Source organism: Schistocerca serialis, chromosome 1 (assembly GCF_023864345.2).
Source record: "Schistocerca serialis cubense isolate TAMUIC-IGC-003099 chromosome 1, iqSchSeri2.2, whole genome shotgun sequence".
NCBI classification, from domain to species: Eukaryota; Metazoa; Arthropoda; class Insecta; order Orthoptera; family Acrididae; genus Schistocerca; species Schistocerca serialis.
The window spans coordinates 939,849,202-939,877,150 of NC_064638.1; positions in this window are offsets into that span (position 1 = coordinate 939,849,202).

A 27,949-nucleotide genomic window follows, 5' to 3' on the forward strand; every position below is an offset into this window, starting at 1 on the left:
TCTTGTTGGCGTGCGTCACCACAAAGGGCGAAGACAAATGAGATTAATCAGGACTAACATTATCAATTCAGTAGAAAGATAACGTTTCCCAGTCATTAATCTCCAATGTTTTTGTAAAAACCGGCACCCAGAATTAATTTACGAGTGTCTTTTTTTCTCATTACGTGACCTGTTGCAGGATAAATTTGACTATGCACCTAAGTTTATATGGAGCCATTAGTCTCCTGGTTGGTCTAGCTGGAAGAGATTTAAAAAACGACCGAAAGTTTAATTAACTCGAGTAGGCGTCTTGCAGGTCATTCCCTAAAGATATTCGTAGTTAGTAATAAAAATGAATTTAGTATGAACTGTGGAAATTTGCAAACAGTATAGTAGGGTTCAGAACAGAGAGATATTGAGTATAAAATTAGAAGTGTTATCAAAATATGAGGGCGAGTCAAATGAAAACCTTAAATTCGTAATGACAAATCGAAATTTCGCGCCGTTATCCTGTAAGTTGGTAAGCGTGCTACAAACAGCGCGCAGAATGGCCTGTGGGTAGCAGCATAGTGCAGATGCACACATACCGTTACAGTATCAGTATAAAGATGGCCGCCCCACTTGCGACTTGCACCTGGGAAGAACAGCGTTCTGTTATTCGGTTTTTGCTTAGTGAAGGTGTGAAACCTATTGCAATTCATCGACGAATTAAGGTTCAGTACGGTGATGCATGTTTGTCACAGCAACAAGTCTACGAATGGAGTGGAAGATGCTCCTCGTCCAGGTAAGGCACAAAGAGTTGTGATTCCACAGAACATTGCAGCAGTTGAAGCCATAGTGAAAGACACTGAATGACATTGCAGCATGTTTACAGATTAGTCATGGGTCAGCACACCACACTGTGCACGATGTGCTCCAGTTTCACAAAGTGTCTGCAAGACGCGTGCCACGGCAGCTGACTCCTGAAATGAGAGAACGACGTGTTGATGCTTGTGAAGAACTTCTTCGGCGCTTTGAACGAGAAAGTGATGGCTTCCTTGCAAGAATCGTTACTGGGGACGAAACCTGTGTTCACTTCCAGCAACCGGAAACGAAGAGAGCGAGCAAGGAATGGTGCCATTCCTCATCGCCAAAACCAAAGAAGTTTCGAACAGAACCATCAGCAGGGAAGGTTATGCTGACTCTCTTTTGGGACGAAAAAGGCGTCATTTTGGAGCATTACGTGGCTAGAGGGACCACTGTTGTAACAATCACAGACCTGCATTTTCAGTGTCTTCCTCATCCACCATACTCACCAGACCTTGCCCCAAGTGATTTCCATATGTTTGGACCACTCAAAGACGCAATGGGAGGAAAGAAGTTCCGTTCTGATGAAGAGGTACGCCACGCGGTGCATGAATGGTTGGGCGGACTACCAAAAGAATTTTTTTCTAAAGGAATTTATGCACTTTGTAAGCGCTGGAGGACTTGCAATGAGCGTGGGGGAGATTATGTTGAAAAGTGATACAGCTTTGTACCACTTCTGCACAATAAATAATATTTAAAAATATATACCCTCGTATTTTGACATGAGTCTGTAAATTCCAATTAAAAGCTTCAAAATTTCACGAAGATACAGATAGTTGATAGTGGAGTGTGAATTCAGTAAAGATAAAATGAAACAGTTGATAACAACCACAGTTCCGTAGCGCAAGACGGAGTGCAGTTTTTTTTTAATGTAGTTGCAGTTATTCATTTCCATAATTATCAATGAGAGAAGATCAGCAGCGCTGGTCATAACTGACTGTTGGTGTACTTCACAGAGGCATCCAGCAGTGGTTACATCTGCCACGTAATATATAACATGGCTCCCCTTCACAATGGGACTTACGGAGCACTTTCTGTGAGTAAGAGAACAGCTGTGTGGTTAACTGCTCTACTGTCAGTAAGATGCTCATTTCTTCCACGGACGCACGCCATGTCGTAACAGTGCTGGCACGTTCCCATTGCACCATTCACAGTGAAGTGTAGAATCCTATTTCCTGCACTTTATACTGATTAAGAGGAACGGTAAATTCCTTAAATATTTCCAGATGAATTACGTAGAACCTTTCGTCGCATGCAGAAATAAAAAACGATCGGGAATGAAGAGATAACGCCATGGATGACACAAGTACATACTCGTAGAAAAACATGTTCGACTCAAAACTTAGGAGGTAACACTTTGAATGTCCTGCTGAATATATTTTTACATACAACGCTCTGTCAGTAGACATAGTCTTCTTCGTCGAGTGCTGTGAGCAACGGCCTTACTTCATCATGACTTCAAGTCATTCGAAGTATTATTTGGATAAAATAACAAATACCTCCTATCAGTCACACTTATAGTATGTTAATTAAAAATTGTAAGATAGTTAACAGAATTCCTAAGTTATTTTTATTTCGGAAATCATAAGGTTGATGAGATTTAGTTGTCTAATGCCATCGCTCTCTAGGTGTCAACTCTAGTTCGGCATATCTGATGCACGCTACATCTCACAACCAGCAACCTGCCTTATGCAGTATACTCTTACCTAGGCCTGCCCTTGAGCTCCTGTCTCTCTGCTTCTCCTTCAGCTAACCTTTCCAACAACAACTCACGTCGTATTACGTGCCCAGCAGTTCTATTTCCTTCGATTCATTATCTCATTTACAAATCCTATTTTTCTCGTTGGCCCGCAGCCTAAAGTTCATTCCATACTGGATTGTCCCACCTGATATCCAAGCGGATAGCCGAATACGTTGAAATGTCTCCTACCGGGACTCGAGAAGGCCCGACGGCCTCAAATTGAATCCATACGGATCGAATCCGCCCAATGGGTTAACGATGAGGGCCGATTTCGCAGCCTGCCTAGACATGGTTTTTAGGCGGTTTCCCACATCTGATTAGGTGAATGCTGAGCTGGTACCGACGTCCTGCCTCAGTTACACCATTCGAATATATTGATAAATTTTTCTCACACTTGCACATGAGGTAACACTCTATACAGACAGATGATGGTACAAGGATTCCGTCCCAGGGGGAAGTGGTGGCGTCAGAAAAGGCATCCACCTATGCACCGCAACTAACATCGCCAAATCCGAAGTAACGTGCCGACATTGTGGAGACGTGAGATGGGGCGAGGATGGAGAAGATGGCAATCAATCCATCTGATCTTCAATTCTCCTCTAAGGCCACTTTTGCAAGCCTTATCGCGGTTTCGTTTCTGACTTCCCTATCTATGTTCAGCACCCATTCAGGTCTGTCTACCACACACAGTTTTTCTGATCTATACGTAACAATGTGTCATCCCACGTTATGAAAAATTTTGAAACAGTTTTAATCCACTTGCACGGGTAAACAAAATATATTTGCAATAACTTTTTCTTAGTATTACACAAGATGTTTCCATAATTCTTACAAGTGGTCCATGGAAAACGTTTTAAAATTATGTGTACCACTGACAAACGCCAGCAACTTCTAAAGGGAGTTGTAAGAAGTTGGGAAAATGAATGGAGACTATGTCTTGGGCTTATCAGTTTCGATAATATATGTGCTGATAACATTTGGAGAAATTGAAGAAATTGATTATGCGAGACCGTGCTCAAAGTAATGCCTCCGAATCTTTTATGAGAAAACTCTTAAACGTTTCTCTACATTTTTATTCTCCACGTCTATATTTCTCAAATTACGAATGTGTGATAAAGGTAATGAGACTGATTTTTTTATCTGCCACATCTTTTACTTTTTTCAAAGAACGATGTTGTCCCCTTGAAAGGGATTCACTTCAGCAGCTACACACCGGCTGAGAAGCTGTTCACAGTCTTGGCATCAGCACTGAAGGGCTTCAACTGGTAAAGCCTTTAACATATCCATCACATTCATTTGAATGTTCTCCAGAGTCCCAAAATTACGGCCTTTATAAGACATTTTTCAATTTCGGGAAAATAAAAAAGTCATAAGGACTCAGATTAGGTGAAGAAGGGGGCTGTGGAACGACAGGGACGCCTTTTTAGCTCAAAAATTCCGTGATGGAAGTGTCCGTGTTACATGAGTCATTGTCATGATGTAACATCTACTTGTCTGCAGCGTTCGGTCTTACTAGATTCAACTTCTTCTTGACTCTTTTAAGGACATCTTTGTAAAACACTTGGTTGCCTGTTTGTCCTGGAGGAACAAGTTCTTTGCGAACGATAACCCAACTGTCAACGAAACATATCAGCATTGTTTGGATCTTTGATTTGCTCATTCGAGCTTTTTTTCTGTCGAGGAGATGGCTCAGTGTGCCACTTCTCACTCTGCCATTTTTCTCAGGATCGTATTCAAAAATGCAGGATTCATCACACGACTGTGCCATTCGTGGTCATTGGCAATATTCTCTAGGAGATCAACGCACGCGTTTCTCCGATTCCCTTCTGCTTAGGTGTGTGGTTTTTCGGTACCATTTTGGCACAAACCATCGCACATGCGAAACATCGGCCAAAATTTGTATAGGGTGGAAGTGTTTAAGTTTCATAGGTCATCCATCATCCTTATTGTTAAACGGCGATCTGATCTCACGAGAGCACGCCCACGTTCAACGATTTCAACTGTTTTTGAAGTTGAAGGTCTCTCTGATCGCGGTTCATCTTCAGCGTGTTCTCAGCCTTCCGAAATGATTTGTCTTTGTTGATCCATTATGGACCGCGGGACAACGCCTGGCCACCAAGAGCTGTTGCATAGCGATTTGATTCAAAGATCCAGTTATATGGCTCCTTTCGTGTATGGCGACTTACGACTATGACGTGTGGGGCCTGAACATGGCACCAATATAATGCCGAAACTGGTAGCACATAAGAAGTTTATAAAATAAAATTCTACAATACATACGGCTGTTGGTAAACTATTGCATCAAGGAAAAAATGATTTGTGGCTGCGAAAAACTTGTGGTCTTTACAAGGAATGTTCCCCATAAGCCTGTTTCAACTTTTCGAAGGTCGCACTCGCGGATTCCCCAAGTTTAACACAAAACTTGATGGCATAACGTGTCTCCAAATTCCGCTCCTTGCATTTTCGTAACACACAGCAAAAATACAACTGCACAGATGGCGCCCTTAAAAATCACGTGATGGCGATACAGTGCTGAAACTCTCACTAGGAATCTGGAAGGGATGACATATCTGGCTATACGAGTAGGACAACTCAGCGTTGCCAGATCGCTCACAGTGTTGTCAGTTTAATTACTTTTCTCCCACATTTCGTAGTCACCCTGGCGAGGAACACATACCTCTGAACGAAAGACCAGTTTGTTGATACCGACGCTGTAGAATGTTTGACTTTGTTGACGAACCACAACATCACTTCTACTACACCGCTTCATCACCATCAAAATGAAGTTCTGGAAGGCGTTCTTTAAGTTTTGAAAGCAGATGAAAAATGGAGGGGGCCAAGTCGGGACTGTATGGAGGATGATCAACGACAGTGAACCCAAGACGTCGGACTGTTATATCTGTCGCAGCACTCGTGTGTAGTTTGGCATTAACATGTTGAAGGAGAGGATACTCAATGTGTGGACGAATTCTTCAAATTCGGAACTCTAATACAGCACGCCATTTCTCGTGCAGCGACAGTCATGTTACATACCGCCATATTATACGCTACATTTAGGAATTTTCTAGTGGCAGTGGACTGCAGACATGTAGACATGAGGAATAAAGATGTAGACTGTAATAACAGTTGTTTTATTTACAAAACAGAAGTTTTCACATAAAAAGATTCAAAGGCATTGCTTTTCAACACACCTTCATACAAACGGTAACTCATAAGCAATGTCGACCATTTACAAATTGAATGGGGAAAAGATGTAGGTAAAGCAACGGCAGTTCACTAAAACTCTTTCAGTTGCCTTTTTTTCTGGAAATAGCAAATCACTGCTGCATTTTATAATTAAATCACTGAACTGGGATGATCTAAATCTACACAATATAAACTTGTTTTTAAGTTTTTACTTGTAGTTGCATCAGTATGAATAAAATGGTAATGTGTTCATTGATGTTAACGCTAATCATGTGCATATACCCTATAAATTCACTCATTCCACGTCATTTCGATAAAAGAAAGAATCAAATGATATAGAACATGTGACTAAGGAACTAACTAACTGTTAGTAAATTTTATCCGAAATACCTTTTGTCCACATATGATAGTGCTGAGACTGCTTGAAATGGTTCAAATGGCTCTGAGCACTATGGGACTCAACATCTGTGGTCATAAGTCCCCTAGAACTTAGAACTACTTAAACCTAACTAACCTAAGGACATCACACACATCCATGCCCGAGGCAGGATTCGAACCTGCGACTGTAGCAGAGACTGCTTGAACTGCAGAAAAATTTATTCAAAGAATGGACGAACTCAGTACTACATGTAAGAGAATAGGGTTGAAAAATAAGCTGCTGTAAGACCAAAATAGTTAGTTTACTGCAAAAATGCAAACAAACGATAATGCTTTTAATTAAGACGACGAAATTGTGTGCCTAGAGGAAATGAACGAAGTGGCTCCTGGAAACTGAAAGAAGATACCAGAAAGTAAAAGTGGATTGGACTTCAACTAAATAATTAGATGCCACGTTCAAAAACTACATAAACGTATCAATCAGAAGATGTCTACGAACAGTCGGTTGGTTGGTTGTTTTTGGGGAAGGAGACCAGACAGCGTGGTCATCGGTCTCATCGGATCAGGGAAGGATGGGGAAGGAAGTCGGCCGTGCCCTTTCAGAGGAACCATCCCAGCATTTGCCTGGAGTGATTTAGGGAAATCACGGAAAACCTAAATCGGGATGGCTGAACGCGGGATTGAACCGTCCTCCTCCCGAATGCGAGTCCAGTGTCTACGAACAGTATGCACTACAACTCTTGCTCCGTAGCTGTGAGACGTGTATCTTGAATCATCAAAAATTTGGTATTGGTCCAGAAAGAATGATACGAAATTTGCTGGCATTGAGGGAAGAGACAGAAATTGGAGTAAATGAATAGGAGAAGAAGAACGAAATTTATCCTGTCGTAGCTGTTATTGTAAGATTGAAATATGCGAGTTGTCTATACAGGACATTTCACGAAAGGAAGAAAGTCTGGAACTTTACGACGCGAATATAACTATGCCTCTCACAGCACCTGATTCATTTGGTTCTGTTTGAATCTAGGAGAGATTTTTCTCACTTTCTGAAAGCTGTGGAGATTTACTAATAAGAAGACAAAGGAAACAACACTTACCATTCTATATACATATTTTTTATCTGCTAGCTGCTGTTTCCTGTATGAAACCTCGTCACTTGTCCAAACAAGTATGCATCTGCTCCTTTTACTGTTGAGTACCATAATTTGTTTTCATTTTGTTCTCCAGCGCTTTAAACACAAATATACAAATAAGCCTGTTGCAACGTTTTTTGTGTTTCAACACTCCTCCAGTAGTTAAACTGACAAGTAAATCAGTGAAAAAATTGTTTCAGCACCCCAAAAACATTGGTTTCAAAATATCAGAACTGTTTATCGTACGTTGTTGCTGTGATAGCAGGAGCGAATTCGGATTGCCACTGATTACAGATCACAATTCGTCCTCTGGCGGTGAAAACCTGGTACCCTTCTCCAAAAGCGTACGGTCTCACCGAAACGGGAACAGTGTAGTTAGTTTGGGTATTTGGGAGGCGTTGTATATCATGCGGTTAACGCTGACATCACCGGCCTTATTGAGCAAGAGAAGCTTCCTTTAGAAGCTAATCGCTTGCACGTGCTGTGTACGCCACTACTGTGTCGCAACAGTAGCTCTCTCTGTATCCTGTTGCTTCTCTTCAGATGGTGCAATCACCAACCCCTATTTTTAATATTCAGTTACAACTCTAATCCATGACGTTTGATAAGGATTGATGAGCCTCCATCCACAAACTCTAGCCTCTCATCTGAGACACCAGCTTTCTGTGAGAGGAAGTGGCATGTGTTTTCGAAATTTGATGATAAAAAAAAATGAGTAACGACAGTTAAAAAAAAGAAAAAAACAGTCGGCTAACGAAAACTCTCGCGAGTAAGGGTCTACAATCTTATAGTATCAATTACTTAGTTCGTACGCTACAATATTTGCGATGTGGAAGGTTTCGCCGTCTTGAAGACGTTTGTGTGGGCGTTATATGAATGGTTACGTTGCGAGATAATCCAGAGTAAGGTATGCTAACCAACTTAGGCCCGTTAACTCTTTGTCTTATTTCAACCATCAACGAGCAACACTCAAAACATTTTGAATTACGTCGGCTTAAGAGAACAAACTCTGCATAATATTAGAACTATGCCAGCTGACGATTTTCAATATATTTTTGCCCGAAGACTTGGCTTTGCCTTGAAGGCAATTGAGTAAGTGGTGAAGATCATCGCCCAATATCAATTATATGGAATGTGGGAAGATGCATGGTACTCTTTCGTACACTGTTAAAACGTCAATAAAGCACTTCTTCAATTAAGGGAGTAGCCCTTTTTAAACCCAGAAAAAATAGGAGTCTTTAGTGAATTCTTCCCAAGGAAACTGAATAGTAATGCTAAATCTGATGATATAGTTCTATTCCTTACACTTTGACTTTTGCACCTCGGACGCTGTCTGTAACCTGTGTACCAAATGTAAGGAGCCCTTGCAACCGGAACATTGGTCATCGGCGGGAATTCTCGAAGGCATCTGATTGCACCTGTAACAAAATAAGTTTGTGTAAGTCGTTTTCAGCATACGTAGGATAACTGAAATATATTAAATTCTAACAAAATCATGACCTGCTGTAACAACTGTGATTTTCTTTGCCAACAAAATCGAGACAAAAGCATGGATTGGAAACAGACTTCTGATGGTATCGCAAAACGGGTGTGTATGCTGATAGAGAATTCAGTTTACAATGTCGGTATCAAATTCTGATCAAAATCGTATGTACCTTTCTGAAGTTACATTTCCCACAAAGTTGAAAAATACAGTTTCGAGAAAACCGCATTTAAAGTTTTTGGTGACTTTTTTAGTAGTAAAGTTAAATGTGCCTCTAGTCAGCGATGCCTGGGCCATACAGCTATCCTTGCAGATCCGAAGGAGGTCCTCCCCCGTCTTCTTCGTGACCGTGGTGCTACTGCGGGCTTCTTTGGCTGCTTCTGTCATTCGCTGCTCTGCTCGCTTGATGCGTTTTTCGTTCGCTTCTCTGCAGAAGTTGTAACAGGCTGGTCCGACCTCAAGTTCGAGTACGTTCATAACGTCCACAACGCGCGCTAGGCCGTCGTTGAAATTAAGTGTCTACTATTTTTTTCCCACTGTGCATGGTTTTCGAAGACAATCACTCACAAATCGCCTAGTATCTCCAGTTTGTGGCGAACTTGGGATGAACAGCACAATAAAGTAGACATTCCTGAGAGCATTCTAAGCAAAATAATCATTTTAACTACCCATTAATGTCAATTTGGGCACATAATATATGTGGAGTAAAACGAAAAGCACTTAATGCTAGATATCAGTGGAGCGCTAGGTAATTTCATAAGAATTGATCACAACGTTGTTTGCCTAAAACGATTTAGGGAAACTACAGAAACCTATATCAAAGTGGTTGGATGGAGGTAGATCTTTGACCTTTCTGAAAGCAAACACGTTTTTTTCAATTACGACCCCACACTGTTCAATACGAATTGGTAAGAAGATAAACTTCTGGATATTTTAATGGAAGCAGCAGTATTCTGAGGCAGGAGTGTTTGGAAAGTAAGTAACATTCATCTTTTCATTGAACTGAGGTGTTAAGTACGTAATGACTTCTAAGACAGGAAGCGCTCACAGCGCAGGAAACACACAAAAGCTTGAAATTAGGAGTCATTTGTGGCAAACGGACATAAGGTTACTGGTACCTCATTAAGAGCCTTAACGCACCATTCACAAATTGTCATTACCTATGTGATCAAACCCTGATACTGTTATTGGTCAACTATGTGTAAATATCGGATATTTCAAATTATGTGTGCCACAGAGACTCTACCATCGGGATCCACAGCTGTTAGGTATACTCCGCTGCATCTTAGTGCCGTTAAAACTTATTGTCCTTAACAGAACTTCATCACACCGGTTCCTTTTATAACACACATTGTACGAAACTTCGAAAACAAAATTTACCAGCAGTCCACGATGGATCAATGTAGGTATTTTTCTTATTGGCATTTTTGGGCACATGTGTTAAATCAGACCTATTGAGGACAAGTGATGGCGTACACGAGACAAGAATCACGATAAAATTTACACTAAATAAGCTTCGGTGAGAAATTAAGGAAGAAAGCTAGTACCTTAAATTCGTCGATATCTGCGGCACTAGGGACGGAACTTTAACACCTGCTCGTTACAAGTGACTAACTGCGGTGAAGCTATTGTGATGAAGATGTTACTAATCTTCGTGACAAAGCGGTAACTTCATCACAGTTTGAAACTTGATAAAGAAATCCATCCGAAACCATCCGTCAGTAAATTGTAATGTGCGACTTAGACTGTTCGAGGGCATGCTAAAAAGCAATGCTACCGAGTTTATGTATGCGAAACTCTTAAAGGTTTTTAAATAAAGCCAACGTTATTAACATGCTACTACTTTATTCTTCGTGTCTACATATTTGTAGCCCTCTGTCGTTAGAGGGCTCCGAACTGTAGCGTGTAAACTGACATGTCGGCGAGTGAAAAACAGGTTAGTGTAATCAAGGCTGGAGTTCGAGTGGTTCGTCCACATACGTAGCGTCCTCTCCTTCAGCATTACAGTGCCAGACCACACACGAGTGCTGCGACAATTGCTACAATCGGACGCGTTACATTCACTGTCGTCGACCATCATCCATACAGTCCGACTTAACCCCCTCTGTTTTCGTCTGTTTCCAAAAATTAAAGAACGCCATCGAGGAATTCATTTAGATAGTGATGGAGTGGTGCTAGTAGATCTGAGGTTGTGGTGTGTCCACAAAATCGAACATTCAACGGCGGCGGTATCAGCAAACTGGTCTCTCGTTCGGAGGAATGTGTTCGCTGAAAAGATGACTATATTGAGAAATAAATATGTAGATATGAAGAATAAAGATGTACAATGTTAATGACATTTGTTTTGTTTGAAAAGCATTACCAATTTTTACATAAAAGATTGGAATGCTTTACTTTTTAGCACGCCATCGTTTACTAGAGGCTATTTTCTGACCATTTACTGTTGCTACCTGCCACCACAGCAGATATTAGCGAGACGGTGCTAGGGTCGGAGTAGAAAGGAAGGAATCTTGAATAATTTTGTTTAAACAATAACCGCAGTATTCACTTCCAGTTACTTGGAGACCTTGCAAAAAAAACTGTCAATGATCGGAAGGAGATTTGAATCGTGTTCCTCGCAAATTTAAACATTTTTAAACACTCCTCCGCTTCGTTGACAACGCCCTCTAGTCGCTGTAGTTTGTCCTAATTATTAACTTCTTGTCCGATGTTAACAGTCTGTCTATAGTGATTTCCGTTTCGAGAAGAAGGAAAGAGAACCGAGTCCAAGCATCCTGTTTATTGTTTATTGAGTCAGTTGGGTATCGCCTTTCTAACCGACGTCTGGTGACGTGTCAGATATTTCTCATTCCGAAAATCTAGTAAGCCACATTTCCTGCTACTAATGAAGTGATATACACTTCTTACAGGAGTTCTGTACCGAGCGAGGTGGCGCAGTGATTAGCACACTGGACTCGTATTCGGGAGGACGACGGTTCAATCCCGTCTCCGGCCATCCTGATTTAGGTTTTCCGTGATTTCCCTAAATCGTTTCAGGCAAATGCCGGGATGGTTCCTTTGAAAGGGCACGGCCGATTTCCTTCCCAATCCTTCCCTAACCCGAGCTTGCGCTCCGTCTCTAATGACCTCGTTGTCGACGGGACGTTCAACACTAACCACCACCACCACCAGGAGTTCTGTTAGTGTTAAAAATAATGAACATTACTGCGGTTCGATTGCCACATGTAATTGCGATTTCTTCGCTGTAGACTAGATAGACAGATGATTTAGAAGGAAGCAACGTCTTCGTTCTTCCTCATACAGATATTAGCGTAAGCTTTAATATTTCGAACAACATTAGGACTGATGTGTCTTTTAATTATAATCCAGGAAATAGTTTTACCTTGCATCACTAATATTGGATATGCTGTATTTTGAATTTGAGTTGTCTCACATAGCATCTCGTTGCCTAGCCTGTTCGTGGGCGCTGCTCCCACGATTACACAGTGTGAAAGTTGATGTCAGATAATCACTGAATCTGCTATTTAAGGAATGTGCTTATTTAATCGTGGGTATGAATCTGACAAAGACATGTAATCTGTTTGTGATGACGTCGGCTGTGCAGGTGATGCAACATGAGGCCACAGTTTCCGCTGCGTCGAGGCTTATCTTGGGAGATTCCAGCTACAAGCTGAATCGGTCACCAAAAATTGCTGCATGTTGCGTAATATTACACGGTGTGGGTAGGTGCCAGGAGAGTCGCATCGTACGACCTCTGCCGGATAAAGCCTGTGCCGGATAAAGTCGAAGCAAGAAGGCAAAGGTGGGAATGGCGCAGTTTTCCCTGACAGGACGATTTACGACAGGGCGTTATGAGTCAGACGGAGCAAGCAGGTTCAATAACGAACTATTTTCTCTCAACTGTGTCTCACCAAAAACTTCTTATAATAGACATGTTGGTAAGAGTTGTCTGTGAAAATGATGCTTCTTTTGCAGTAGTTGATGGCTTTCATTGGATAACGTTTTCGTTTTGTTATGGTCGCCTCCTCTGGTAACTTAGGCACGTAGAGTGGCGATTAAGGTAGGCCTACTGGATTCACATTCGGAAGGAACAGATTTCAACACCCACGCGATTAACTTAGTGTACGTTTTCCTTGGTTCTTCTAAGAATGTGGCGGCCTGTTTATTAAACACACTTTCCCAACGCCGTGAAGCACCTCATAGACTGTGGTCGCCATGACATTGAACTCTGATCCACACTATCTGATCGAAAGTAGCTGGATTCCTATTAGTGGGCATTAATATGGGATGTGTCCGCCCTTCGCCTCTATAATGGCTTGGCTGCGCTGGGGACACTTTCAATGAGGTGTCTGAATGTCTATGGAGGAATTACACAGCCCATTCTTTCTCAAGAGCCGAAACCAGAGGAGACTGTGATTTTGGACGCTGGAGTCTCGAACGAACTCGGCGTTCTAACTCACTCCAAAGGTGTTCCATTCTGTTAAGGTCGGGACTTCGGGCAGACCAATCCTCTTCTGGAATATTATTGTCCACAAACCATTGGCTTACAGGTGCTGCTATTTGATAGAGTGCATTGTCATTCTCTTACAGTTATTGTCCCGGAACAGTTCGTCAACTGCAGGCAATAAACAGTTCAGTGGAAAGTGTTCATAGCATTCTGCTTTTAGTGTTTTCTTAAGTTCAGAAAGAGTATCACACCTTAACCACGAGAAACATTCATAGACCGCATCATGTCCTTGGTACTTCAGTGTTGCCACAGTACACAACAGCGGGTGACATTCTCCAAGCATTCGTGAAACCTAAAACGTCCTGTCGGATTGGCACAGGGTATATATCATGATTCATCACTTCAGGTCACCCACATCAGTCATTTGCAGTGGAGCCGCTCTTCACATCACCCTGTCTTTCGAGTCAAGGGGGCAATATTTTGTGCAGTTAGAATCCAATAGATCATTTACGTAATCGTCGTTCTGTGAGTAATGTATACGTGATTCCCTACCTCTCTAACGCTTAATATTTTACTGATATTGCAACCTTACTCACTGAGACAATCATGTTTATTACTATTGCTGTTGCGAATAGATTTTTCACTAGCATTGCACAAGCCAAACTCAAACCTGCTAGCGTAGAAATCAGTGTAGACTTTCTACAGACTCCTCAATACCGAACACAAATAGCTGCCAAAAGCTTTCACACTACAAAAACCTCCAAATTTTAGCCAGTGAAAAGTGTCAAGAAAATGCGTTCTGTAGTAGACGGGTCCATATTTTAGAAACATATTTATCGCTAAATGGCCTCTAAGCTTCGTTTATTCGAACTTTTGCAGGTCAATTTTATGGCCACCACTTCACAGCACTGTGAATGAATCAGTCACTGCAGCTTTATGTACGTTATTACAATAAAACATTTTACGTATTCGAACCGAAATATTTTTCTCTTGCGGTCACTATTTCATTATGGGGGTGTCGCGAAAACTCTAGAAACATCAGATCTTCTCCGGCATCCAACTTTCAGGACTCTGCGGAAATTCCCCGGACCCGCTAGGGCTAAGTCGTTCTCTGCCCTACTCAGCGGAGATGCACGTTTCGTACAGCCTGAAAAGAAACCTTGTTTGGTACTTGGGAAAGTAGGAGAGCTCATTAAATATTAAAGTTTAATGTCCGTGCCCGAGGCTTCGGTGTGCAGCCCGGCTGACGGAACACTGCACAAGAAGGGCAAAGGTTGGCTTCGGCTACAAGTGCGGCACACTCGCTGTCGATGTAGCTCCGTATCTCATTTTCAGAAAGGAGAAAAGCTGCAACTTAACATCTAGCTGAGGCTGTGGTTACGCAGACGGACTAGAACGAATTTTGCAAGGACAAGCTACGATATTAAACATTGCTTTATTCAAGGACGTACTTGACATGCACCTGAGGTGATGTAGACAAAATAACAGAAAACTAAAATTTGGCTCTACAGAAGTGAACTTAAACAGTGACAGTTTTGCATGCGAACGAGAGAAGGAATATTTAGCTGTAATGTCCCTCCAAGGACGAGGTCATTAGTAACGGGGCACAAGATCTCAAAGGGACAGTAAATGGCCTGTAGTCTTTAAGAGGGACCATCCACGCATCCGCCTTGAGTGATGTAGGGAATTCACAGGTTAAATATAAATCTGCATGGTCCGACCGAGATATAAACATCCGCCCTTCCACGTAGTAGTCCAGGGCCTGGACCGCTGCACCATCTCCTACAGAGGCTTGCTTGCCATGAGCTGCACCTCACTACAATTTCTACCACCGCTTGAGCCGACTCAATTACGCCATAGCAGCCAGAGACCGTTCCTATCATCCACAACACTTACTTCATACTTCTACATGATGCAAACTTTCGGTGATTTTAACTTTCATATATCAAGATAATTTTTTTTTTTTTTTTCAAAAGTATTGGGTCGTTATAATCAAAGTGCAGCTACTCGCAGAGATGCACTGTGGGTTGTGATTATCGTATGGCAGCGTAACTTGGTGGATCTGCATTAATGAGGAACACATTTACAATGGAAAAAAAAGTATTTCCAATTTTGGCCGCCAGGTGCAAATCCGACGTTGTACAGCATGTCGTCAATATCTCTGGTGCTCATGTGGAACAAACTGTGTGAGCGGCATTAATAATATCAACGTAATGCCTTTCCTACTTCGTTGACCTTTCCTGCCCACGTACAGTTTCTAATCCATTACACGTGGAAACATTTCTTCATGTCTTTCTAGTATTCAAAGCTTCAGATCTGCACCTGGTTGCCAAAATTTGAAGTAATATTTTTCCAGCGTAAATCGGTACCGTGTTAATGCATTACAATATCTACTAAGTTTCGCTGCCACATGACAATTACAGCTCACACCGGACTTCTGTGAGGAGCTGTACTTTAATTATAACCACCTGGTAACTTCGAATTTGACAAGGGTGTACTTTATACATGCAGGCATTTAGGCTACTATATTGGAGTGGTTTTTACAACTACGTTTCGGATCAAAGTTTTCGTGGTGGTTTGATAAATGTATAAAGTGTCCTCTACCGGACACAGGAGAAACACAGAGACGATAGTCTGAATAGTCTCATACCTCATACTTTTACAAACATGTCTACTGTTGCTGGATTTACTGCTATGCTCAGTACGTCCAACAATTTTTTTTTTTTTTTTGGAAATGAAGTCACATTGACAGAGACATAAAATAAGAAATACAAAATATGTAACAGATCAGTCGATCTCGAAGGCCAACGGTACAATGCTCGTTGTGTACGTCGATTTGGATCCTTCGCTGAGACACTTCGTTGTTTAAAAATGGTCTTTATACAGGTGCAAAAGGAAACAAGACGTAAATACTCGAAAAACGGTGCAAAAGACATCATTACGTTACTGTCAAAATGTGTCGTTTCTATCAGACATTGGTATGCGATATTGCTTCATTTTCTGTGGCTATTTCGTTGTTATCTAGTGAGTATTCTGTAGCAGCGTGTCTGAGAAGACAGCCCTGCACTCCTCACCGTGGGTGGTGAGACGCTGGAAGCGTCTCTACAGCTTCCTTTATGGCCTGAATGACAGTCGCTGAATTTTCTTATATCGAGCCGTCCGGGCCTACTTTTGGGGAGGGGAGAGGGGGAAGCAGTTCGAGGAACTAGGGAAATGATCGGCTCCACGGCTATTAAAAGGCCGGGCCGGCGCTTGCACCCCTGGGATCATTGTATGCCAAGGCCGCCGGACCGATGGCCATTGTAGTCTGGTCCCTTCAGCCCCCACAAACCAACCAAGGCCACCCTACAGCTCCCAGAGAATAACTCTGCGTGACATTATTCATTTCTGCGCGACTTCAATGGCTCAAATGTCATGGCACATTATCGCCAGTGTGGGAAAGTCTGTTACATTCGCTTTAAAAATTTCATCCAGCCAATAGGGTTGTGTCGCTCTAGACAGACTTCTTGGCATGTAAGGTCAACCAATCGTGATTGCACTTATTCGGCCGCGTGCCAGCAAAAGCAGGGAAGTTACTTCCACTTTGTGCTGCTTCTTCATGAACTTAGCAACAATTCTTGCCCATCACATTGGTAACAGAATCTCCTCCATGTAGAGGTTGTTTTTTGTGCTCCTGACCATCGTGGGGGAGGGCATCATCCATAGCCGCCATTTGGTGTGATTTGGCGCAAGCTAGCTGTTTAAGGGAATGTAAGTAAAACATATCTGGTAAAGCGATCCATATTCTGTGCGACTCATTGTTTGCTTACTTTGCCAAGCAACTTGTGTAGCTTATTTTGATTATATTTGTGACATTTTGTTACATTGCTTCCTTTGATGAATTCTTCTCAGGTTATCAGCCGAGTGGTGGCGTCGTCTTGTGGCAACGCTTCAATGAGTTTCGTACCTTCGTCTTGTCGCAACGGTTCAATGAGTTTCTTACCCATTATCTTCGCCCCCACTCGGTTGATAACCCGAGAAGAATTCATCAGTGGAATACGCCGAGAAAGACTGCAATCGCATAGTGCTTACTTTGATTAAGCGAGCTGCCCAGACAACAGGTGTTGTTGCGCTAGCTCCATACAGTCTTCCTCAGTCTTCTGGTGCCTCTCATTGTGATAGCAGCAATTTGAATTTGAATTTGAAGTACATGGAGTTTTACTATTTGTTAATCTCATTGTGACTCATGTGAGTCATCATAGCAAGTAAATAACTGTTAATCTCAGTTTGGACTTAGATTTCAAAAACCTTTAAACCTTTAACTTGTTCCACAACTTATCCTCGTTAGGCAGCCCATTACAAAACAAATGTAATGGGTTGTTTTGCCGAATGGTTCACTTCACTGTGCCGGCGTTATCCTTGTGCACAGTGGCCCACTACAAGGATAACTTCTTATTACTTTGTCAAAGTAACAAGCATTGCATTCTCTCGTCATGCAGCAGTGTATCGTACTCTTCTACATCTACACATCACTACTGCACAAGCCACCTGACGGTGTGTGAAAGGGGGTACTTCTGGTAGCGCTAAATCGTGCTCCCTTCCCTGTTCCACATGTGGATGGCGACTAGGAAGAATGACTGTCGTTAAGTCTCTGCATTAGCTCTAATTTCTCGAATTTTCTCGCGCTGGTCATTTCGTGAGAAGTGCAGTGTGGTCGTAATTACACTTTCGCTACTTGAGAGAGCCCCGATGAAAAGCGAGCGACCACAGGACAACGAAACGTTGTGATAACGTTTTGTAAGGACATACGGAAGAGAAATAATGAATAAGCCATTGAAAATAACATATGAGAGTGTAACATTTGTTAATTCCGTACTGTCTTTACGCTCCAGGTTGCAAACGTTTCTCAGCGGCACAATGTTAAATGGCTTCCTGAAGTAAACGATCACGGCATCAAGCTGAGCGCCGTCGCCATTGTCAACAGCGCTTCAGATTTCATGGAGGAAGAGAGCGAGCTGAGTTCCGTAAGGTCCCTGTTTGCGTAACCTATGTTGATTTTGTAGAGGAGATTTTCGTTGTCCAGTAATGTCGTATGCATGAGGATGATTCATAATCTATAATTCTACAAGAGAAAGAGTTCAACAATATAGTCCTATAATTGTGTACATCTGTCGTACGACGCTTCTTGAGAACGTGAATGACCTTCGCTGTGTTTCTAGTTGCTAGGCGCCCTTCGCTGCTGGTGCGAACTACAATAAACTGGTACTAGAACGGGAACTCTTAAGTATTGTTGTGTGAAAGCAACGGGCGTTGCACGCACTCGACCTGAATCGCCAGACACACAGACAGTCCCGGCTCAACACGGAAGTTTGTAAGCGTCTCTCTCGTGCCCGACTGCGGTTCCTAACTGCTGTGTTCGCCACATTCTTACGCTGTAGCGGTTCGCTTTTCCAGTTATATGGAACCTTGTCTCATCACCGAACACCAAACGCGAAAAGAAGTTTCAGTTTTCACCTCTAAGTCCAGAAACAATTGACTAAACTCTACATGTTGTCGCCTATTACGTCATGAAGGGGGATTGGCCCAACTGAAATTTTGTGTAGTTCGAAACAAAAACGTCGCACACATAAGGAATGGCTAACTCTCGGCTGTCACAACGTGTAGATGTCTGCGGACTACGACTAAAACTCGGATAGTTGCGTTGCTCTTCTTAAACGATCGTAGAATGGCGATGTGTGTGTTTCCCCATACATAAACAACCAGTGTCTTGAAATGGTTGGGCGTTGGTCGAATCATCTGAACTTGAGGAGATGCCGTGCTGTATTCTGGACAAAAGAACGTCACCTGAACTGCACCTGCTGAAACGAAGAGCGCAAAGCGTGTTCTATTGGTGCGGTCTTCGCCATCTTGACCCGATAAACTTTCTGTAAAAATGATGAACATCTAAAATAGGTACGATACAACCAGTGCTCGGTAGAGATTGACTGATTAAATATAACTTGAATGTAAACAATACGCTACGCTACCGGTCAGTGAGTTAACAGAACCTTTATTTGGAATTTACATTCGTTGACTTCCCAACTCACAAATAAATTACCATCTGTCAACCGAATCTACACCTGGGGCTATAGTATAGATCAGCCTGACACCAATACCAAATCAACCGATTTAAGTCGAACGCCGGTTGTACCGTACTTATTTTAGCGGCTCATAAAAAATGAGTGAGCGAGCTAACGAGCTACCTGCTCCAGGGAGACCATTCTCAGCAACGACATGAAATGGGGCCAAGGAAAGCTTTTGGTTTCGATGGGGCAAGTTTTAAATTCACATTAAATTTGTGTCTTCATTCACGAAAAAGAAAGTCTGGTGAAATGGGATAATATTTTTGAAGACATCGTGCATATCAGAGATGAAAGAAAAGGAAGATAAAGGTTTCCCCCGCGTGTAAGGAATTAATTTCAGATATTTCGGAAGTGACGGACGATATTTTCTATTTGTGAATCTGCACACAGGAATTCGTCCTACCACTTCTGTGCAGTTCTGTTGCACATGAAGCCCCGTAGTAGGTCTCGCAGCGTATTGGAACCGTTCGGAGCAGCAACCGGTCGTACTATGTAGTCATGATTGGGTTTGCAGATAGCTGAACTATTTTGAATAATATTCTGGAGTGCCATGACCTTGCCTTTACTAACAAACACATTAAAATAGTTCACAGTTATTAATATTGAAGCGCTTATTTTCGAACACTGCGGAAAATCAAGAGCAGGATCTACAGAGAAATTAGACTCGCAGCGCATCCCAATGTCGACTGAATTGTTTGGTGCGCAACGGAATCCTCTAGCGAACTTCGCACTACATCAGAAGGTTTGATATGTTGTCAGTAGCATTCTCACCATAATTTATTTCTTGTTACAGTTAATTAACTGTTTAGTGGAATTTATTGTAAATAAGCTTTAGTGACTCTTAGACTGTCCTAGCATTTGTTATGTCCATAGTGCTTTTTAATAATCAATATTTAATGTCGAAATGGTATCAGTTTCGCACCAGCTTTTGGGTGGTGCCCGACATTCAAGATCGCTCAGTTAGATTCGCCCCCAGGCTTCACTCGTTTACGGCGTTAGCAGCCTCGCTGCCTGGATAACTGCCAGTGCAGCCTTCGTACTCGTCGTAGTGAGTATCACCTCTGAATTAATGATGATGGTTGGTTTGTGGGCACTCAACTGGGCGCTCATAATCGCCCGTACAAAGTGCCAATTTGTAAACAGTCCAATTTTTACACAATCCAGTCTAGCCACTGTCACGAATGATGATGATGAATTGGATGAGGACAACACAAACATCCAGTCCCCGGGCAGAGAAAATCACCAATCCGGCCGGGAATCGATGCCAGACCGCGTGATCCAGAGGCAACAATCCTACCCTCTAGACCACGAGATACCGACTCTGCTTAAAGGCGCGAGTTATTCATCGTAATTGCAGCGTTGAAATACAATGCTCTGCAAAACTTAAGGGCGAGTTAGATAAAGTAGCACAACGGATTAACTACTCGTTGCAAATGAAGTGCGGCAGGATGTTCCTAGAGATTTCCCAGTCGTGCGCAGAAAGTTGGACGTCACATGGCTGGAAGTCATCCTGACTACAGCGACAATTGGGACTGGCCTCGCAAACACAAGACCACTGAATGAACGGGAAAACACTCTGTGTGTGTGTGTGTGTGTGTGTGTGTGTGTGTGTGTGTGTGTGTATGTGTGTGATTCACTCAGGGAGCAGCTACGGTTCACTATGGTGGTGACCTGCGTTACAACATTGCGTGGGGACAACATTTGGATAGAAGGGGAAGAATTATCGGGAGAGTGGAAGAAGTATCACGAGTGTGGCCCAGGAGATACAATGCTGCAAGGTCGTACTGACCTCCTGATCTCGAAGTACGGTACACTCGGCGGCCTACATCGTTGTGACACTGTATCCCTCCTCCGTGTGCGTCTTCCCGGGGGGAACATTCGGCCCTCATTTCATTTTTTAGTCTGGAAGTGCACGATCATGTCGAACAGCACAGATGGAGAACCTTTTGGAACGCGAGTGTATTCGGGCAATGGACTGACCTGCCCGTTCCCCGCTTAAATCCCACTCAGAACGTGTGGGATGCGTTGGGAAAACATATTGCAGCACGTCCACTTGCACTAACGATCATACTGCAGTTTTGCATCGCGATGGCAGAAAAACTGAACGCCTTACCGCAGGAAGTCGTTAGCGGTCTATTGGCGAGCATGAGAGCAGGTTGTAGAGCGTGCTCAGCCGACCGTACTGCTCAGACATCCTCTTAAGAACCCCGTTCCACCATTTGTAATGTCCAGGGACTACTGCAAGTAGCAGTGATTTCAATATTATAACTGTATTTGAAAACATGTCTCATTTCTGTTAGTGTCATTGTGTACTTCTTTCGCTGAGTCTGTATTATACTGCAGCAGTTCGTCGTATGTATGGTTGTAGTTCCATTAAGCTATGTTGACAGTCACCCATCATGCGAACGTTACCTTCGTCCTTTGAAGGTTTGCACAGCAGTATACCAAAATTGATGGTTCTCGAAATTCGCGGAAGCTCAGGCGCTCTCCACCGCTGCCAGTGGCGCGGTGTACTCATTCCGCACGGAGACCGGCACGCAGGGGATCTGCCCGGACTGTATTTAATGGCCGCTGCCTGGCAGGGCCCACTGTAATGCGGGCGGCTGACTCGGCGCTCGTGTGTACGTGGGGGAGCGGCAGACCCTCCGCCCCTGCCTGTACCTGCTGCTCAGGGCGCGTGCCGCTTTGTTGGGGCAACACAATGCGATGCGCCGCCACCGCCACCACACCGCTTACGGCTACCTCTTACCAGCCTGTCAAGGGTCCCCGTGTGGGGCTTGTCAAACTTTCATAGGGCGACCACTGGACACGAAATTCTCCTTGCTAGCGCTAGTGCTCACTGGACATAATCTCAGTCATATCCGCGCAAGACCACACCGGCCGCTTCGGAACACTACGAGGTGGAAAACTGGTACCAGGCGGTAATATCAACCTCCACTGTCGATGCAGGTCGTGGCAACGAAGCGGCGTGTATATGCTAATGTCCTCATGGCTTCATGAGGACATTAGACGGAATGGCGGATAGAAACTATCATGTTAGAATATCCCCACAAAAAGTCTGTAAATCAAGTTATCGGAGTTTTTGGACTATCAGAGCAGACTGTCCAACGTATCAACAGGGAACGGTGTACCACTCACAGTCAAGTAACAGCCTAGTTCAAATGAATCGGAGAGGAGTGTCCACGGTTATTTGCATCTACATCGATATGACTACTCTGCAAATCACACTTAAGTGTATGGTAGAGTGTTAATCGACTCATACTCACACTGTTTCTCTACTGTTCTACGCCCTCCAACAGCGCAAGGGAGAAGCGAACACGTAAATCTTTGAAACTTTCTGGCAGATTAAAGCTGTGTGCCCGACCGAGACTCGAACTCGGGACCTTTGCCTTTCGCGGGAAACTTCTCTACCATCTGAGCTACCGAAGCATGACTCACGGCCCGTCCTTACAGCTGTACTTCTGCCAGTACCTCGTCTCCTACTTTCTAAACTTTACAGAAGCTCTCCCGCGAGCTGAGTGAAAATCTCATTTTGGAAACATCCCCCAGGCTCTGGCTAAGTCATGTTCCGAAATATCCTCTCCTTCAGGAGTGCTAGTTCTGCAAGGTTCGCAGGAGAGCTTCTATGAAGTTTGGAAAGTAGGAGATGAGGTACTGGCGAAAGTAAAGCTGTGAGGACAGGGTGTGAGTCGTGCTTGGGTAGCTCAGATGGTAGAGCACTTGCCCGCGAAAGGAAAAGGTCCCGAGTTCGAGTCTCGGTCCGGCACACAGTTTTAATCTGCCAGGAAGTTTCATATCAGCGCACACTCCGCTGCAGAGTGAAAATCTCATTCTGGACATATATCTTTCCTTGGGAGCCCCGATTTCTCTCATTTTATTTCAATGAGCTTTTCCCCTACAAAATATTTTTGCATTCGGAGGAGAACGATGGAGATCGATAATTCGCGAAAAGATCCGGCCGCAACGAAAAACGCTCTCGTTTCAGTAAATTCCACCCCGACTCTCTTATCGTATCCGTGACACTCTCTCTCCTGTTTCGCGATAATATAGTATGAGCTTCCCTTCGCGGTTCTCTGTACTTTTCCGCCATTCTCCGTCAATCCAACATGGTAACGATCCCATACTGCATAGCGGTATTCTAACAGAGGACGGACAAGCGCGGTGCAAGCAGTCTCTTTAGTAGGCCGGTTGCATCTCCCAAGTGTTCTGCCAATAAAACGCAGTCTTAAGTTTGCATTCCCCACATTATCTATGTGATCGTTCCAATTTATTTTGTTCCTAATTATAATTCCTAGGTATCTGGTTGAATTAACAGCCTTTAAGTTTGCGTGATGTATCATGTAACCGAAATTTAACGGATTCCTTTTAGTATTCGTGTGGATGATTTCACAATTTTCTTTATTTAAGGTCAGTTGCCATTATTCACACGATAAATATATCGCGTCTAAATCATTTTACAATTAGTTTCCTTCTTCTAATGGGTTAAATAGACGGCGAATGGCAGCATCTTCTGCAAACAATCTAAGATAGCTGTTCAGATTGTCTGCTAAGTCGTTTACATAGATCAGGAACAGCAGAGGGCCTTTAACACTTCCTTGAGGAACGCCATATATCACTTCTGTTTTACTTTAAGTCTTTCCGTCAGTTACTACAAGCAGTGACCTTTTCGGCACGAAATCACGAATGAAGTCGCACGACTGAAATGATACTCCATAGGCACGCAAATTGATTATAAGCCGCTTGTGAGAAACGTTGTCAAAAGCTTTTTGGAAATGTGCAAATATGGAATCAATCTGAGATCCCTTGTCCATAGCACTCATTAATTCGTGCAAATAAAGAGATAGTTGTGTTTCACGAGGACGATATTTTCTGAATACGAGCTGACTTGTGTGTCAACAAATCGTATCCTTGAGGAATTCATAACGTTCGAACACAGTGTATTTTCTAAAGTCCTACAACAAGTCGACGACAGTGATATGACCCTATAATTTATCGTATTCCTCCTACTTCCTTTCTTGAGTACTGGTGTGATCGGTGGAGCTTTCCAGTCTCTAGGTACGGATCTTCAGTCGAGCGAGCGGGCTGTAGTCGTATATGATTTTTAAGTACAGAGCTACCACATCAGCTTACTCTGAAAGGAATCTGAATGGTACACCGTCTGAACCGGAGAACTTGTCTTTATTAAGTGATTTAAACTGCTTTGCTACCGAAGGTATCTACTTCTAAGTCATGTGCGCAACAGTGCTTGATTCGAATTCTGGAATACTTACTTTGTCTTCTTTGGTAGCGAATTTTCGAAAACTGATTTTAGTAATCGGTAACATTTCTTTCGCTGCCGCGCAGTGAAGGTATTGATTGTGTCTTGTCGCTGGTGTACTTCACATACGACCAGAATCTCTTTGGATTTTCTGTCAGATATCGAGAGTTTCGTTGTGGAACCACACTCTTAAGACAAAAAAGAAAAAAAAAACGCACCACAAAGGAACTATCCGAATGGGACGGATATCCGTAGATGTGATGTGTGATGCACATGTACAGTCAAACACATTATTACAAATTATATGACTTATTCAAGATAAAAATATTCACAAATTGAGTAAGTCAATAACACGTTGATCCAGCAGTTATTCGGCTTGGCATTGATTGGTAGACTTGTTGGATATCCTGCTGGATGATAAAGGGCCAGATTCTGTCTGAGTGGCGCTTTAAATTTTCAAATTCCCGTGCTGGTCGGAGGGCTCTGCCCATAGTGTTTCGTACGTTCTTAGTTGGGGAAAGATCCCGCGACCTTTTTGGCCAATATAGGGTTTATCAAGTACGAAAAACAGCAGTAAAACTCTCCTCATGTGCGAGCCGTCACTGTCCTTCCAAAATGTAAACTCAGCACGGTTTTACGTGAAGGGCCACTAAACGGGGCATGGAATACTGTCGATGTACCGCTGTGCAGTAAGGGTGTCCTGCTATGAAGAGAAATGGTACCCCAACCATCATTCCTGGTTGTAGTGCCGTATGGCGAGCGACAGCCAGGTTGGTATCCCACCGATGTCCACGGAGTCGCGAGACACGTCTTCGGGCTGGAATCTCATTGACTAGAATAGAACTGTCTTCAGAAATGAGTCCCGCTTCGAGCTGATTCACGATCTGCTACGATCGCAGGTTCGAGTCCCGCCTGGGGTATGGATGTGTGCGATGTCCTTAGGTTAGTTAGGTTTAAGTAGTTCTAATTTCTAGGTGACTGATGACCTCAGATGTTAAGTCCCATAGTGCTTAGAACCATTTGAACCATTCTGAGTCCCGATCACCAGCGAAGAAGTATGGAGACACCCAGGTAGCACTGCGATACCAATCTGACGGTCACGCATCATACGGCCCGAAATCCGGGAGTGATGGTCTGGGGTTCAATTTCATTTCATAGCAGGACTCCTTTGGTAGCCAGCCACGGCACCCTTAAAGCACAGCGGCAGCTCGACGATATGCTACGCCTCATTTTGTAGCCCTTGACGGCAAGGTATCCTGGGTTTACAATTGAGCAAGATAACGCCCGATCGCACACGGCTAGAGTTTCTACTGCTTGTCTTTGTGCTTGCCAAACCCTACGTTGGCCAGCAAGGTCACCGGGCCTTTCCACAATTGAGAAAGTTTGGAGCATTATTGGAGGTCCCTCCAACGTGATCGCGTTTTTTACTGTGTAATGCACCAATTGGACAGAATTTGGCTCTGTATCACTCAAGAGGACATCCAAAACTCTACCAAGGGCCAGCGATGAACCAACGTGTTACTGACTTGCTCAATTTGTGAAGGTATTACTCTTGAACAAATCATCCAATTTTTCTGAAGTTGTAATAATGTGTTGGTCTATACACGTACACTGGATCATTCCGCCGTGGTGCCTCCATTCTTTTTTTAGTGTATTAAAGGCATCCCGCACTGAAGTTCGCTCTAAATTACGAGCTTCCGTAAAACTTCTCCATTCTTGGGGGTTTCGTGTAGTTTTAAAGTTGATATGATTTTATCCATTACTTCTGCGACAGTGTTATGTCCATTTTTGCATACCATAGTGGGTCAGTTCCGTCTGTTGTTAATTCGTTTGGTTTAAATCTGTTCACTGCTGCCGATATTATTTCTTGAATGTAAGCCACATTTGGTCTACAGTTTCATATCCTGCTGGGAAGTAATAGAAGCTCTCTGTTAGGACAATCGTTTCCAAATCCTACAGGCATTGTAGCTTTCGGTCAATGGAAGTCTGTATCAACCTGCATACAATAGACACTTGGAGTCCTGTCTCTCTCAAAATGTCATAAAGCTGCAAATCTACAGTGGGTCAAACAACAACAGAAACTGAAATTAGTTCAATGAATGTTTGTAGTGCGGTTGTCGAGTCGTGACTTTTCCTCCTTTCAAGAGATGGAACTTGTCGAGGGCATCCATTTCCCAAAGAGGCGCTTAACCCATAGGGTGTAGAGGTAGTAGTCCAGCCGGAGGTACTTTTATGGTATTTTGCAAGGTTTTTTTTTTAGTTTCTTGAGTTGGCCTAACTGATTCAGGTTACCGTGAACGTGAAACACGATGTTTGGTTCAAATGGCTCTGAGCACTATGGGACTCAACTGCTGAGGTCATCAGTCCCCTAGAACTTAGAACTACTTAAACCTAACTAACCTAATGACATCACACACATCTATGCCCGAGGCAGGATTGGAACCTGTGACCATAGCGGTCGCGCAGTTCCAGACTGTAGCGCCTAGAACCGCTCGGCCGGAAACACAATGTTTATTTCACCCCTCTCGGTGACTAAATATTGCTCTTTTTTTCTACGATTTCGTGATGAGTATACTGTGGAGGCTCCAGTGTACCAAGATGACGACAACTGTGTTTGTGATGCTGCACGTGAACGTTCTTGGTCGGACGAACATTCGGGCACTATATTCGACCTTCATTGTCCGGCTATATAACCTGATCTTAATCCCATAGAAAATGTTTGGGACTCCGTGAAACACAGACTGAAACGTAGATGACATCGGAAGGTCACTGAGGCTTTTTGTGGATGGTGCTGTGGTGTATCAAGAGATTGTAACAATGGAAAACTGTACTGAAATGCAGGAGGATCGGCAGCGAATAGACGCATGGTGCAGGGAATGGCAATTGAATCTCAATGTAGACAAGTGTAATGTGCTACGAATACATAGAAAGAAAGATCCCATATCATTTAGCTACAATATAGCAGGTCAGCAACTGGAAGCAGTTAATTCCATAAATTATCTGGTAGTACGCATTAGGAGTGATTTAAAATCTAATGATCATATAAAGTTGATCGTCGGTAAAGCAGATGCCAGACTGAGATTCATTGGAAGAATCCTAAGGAAATGCAATTCGAAAACAAAGGAAGTAGTTTACGGTAGGCTTGTTCGCCCACTGCTTGAATACTGCTCAGCAGTGTGGAATCCGTACCAGATAGGGTTGATAGAAGAGATAGAGAAGATCCAACGAAGAGCAGCGCGCTTCGTTACAGGATCATTTAGTAATCGCGAAAGCGTTACGGAGATGATAGATAAACTCCAGTGGAAGACTCTGCAGGAGAGACGCTCAGTAGCTCGGTACGGGCTTTTGTTGAAGTTTCGAGAACATACCTTCACCGATGAGTCAAGCAGTATATTGCT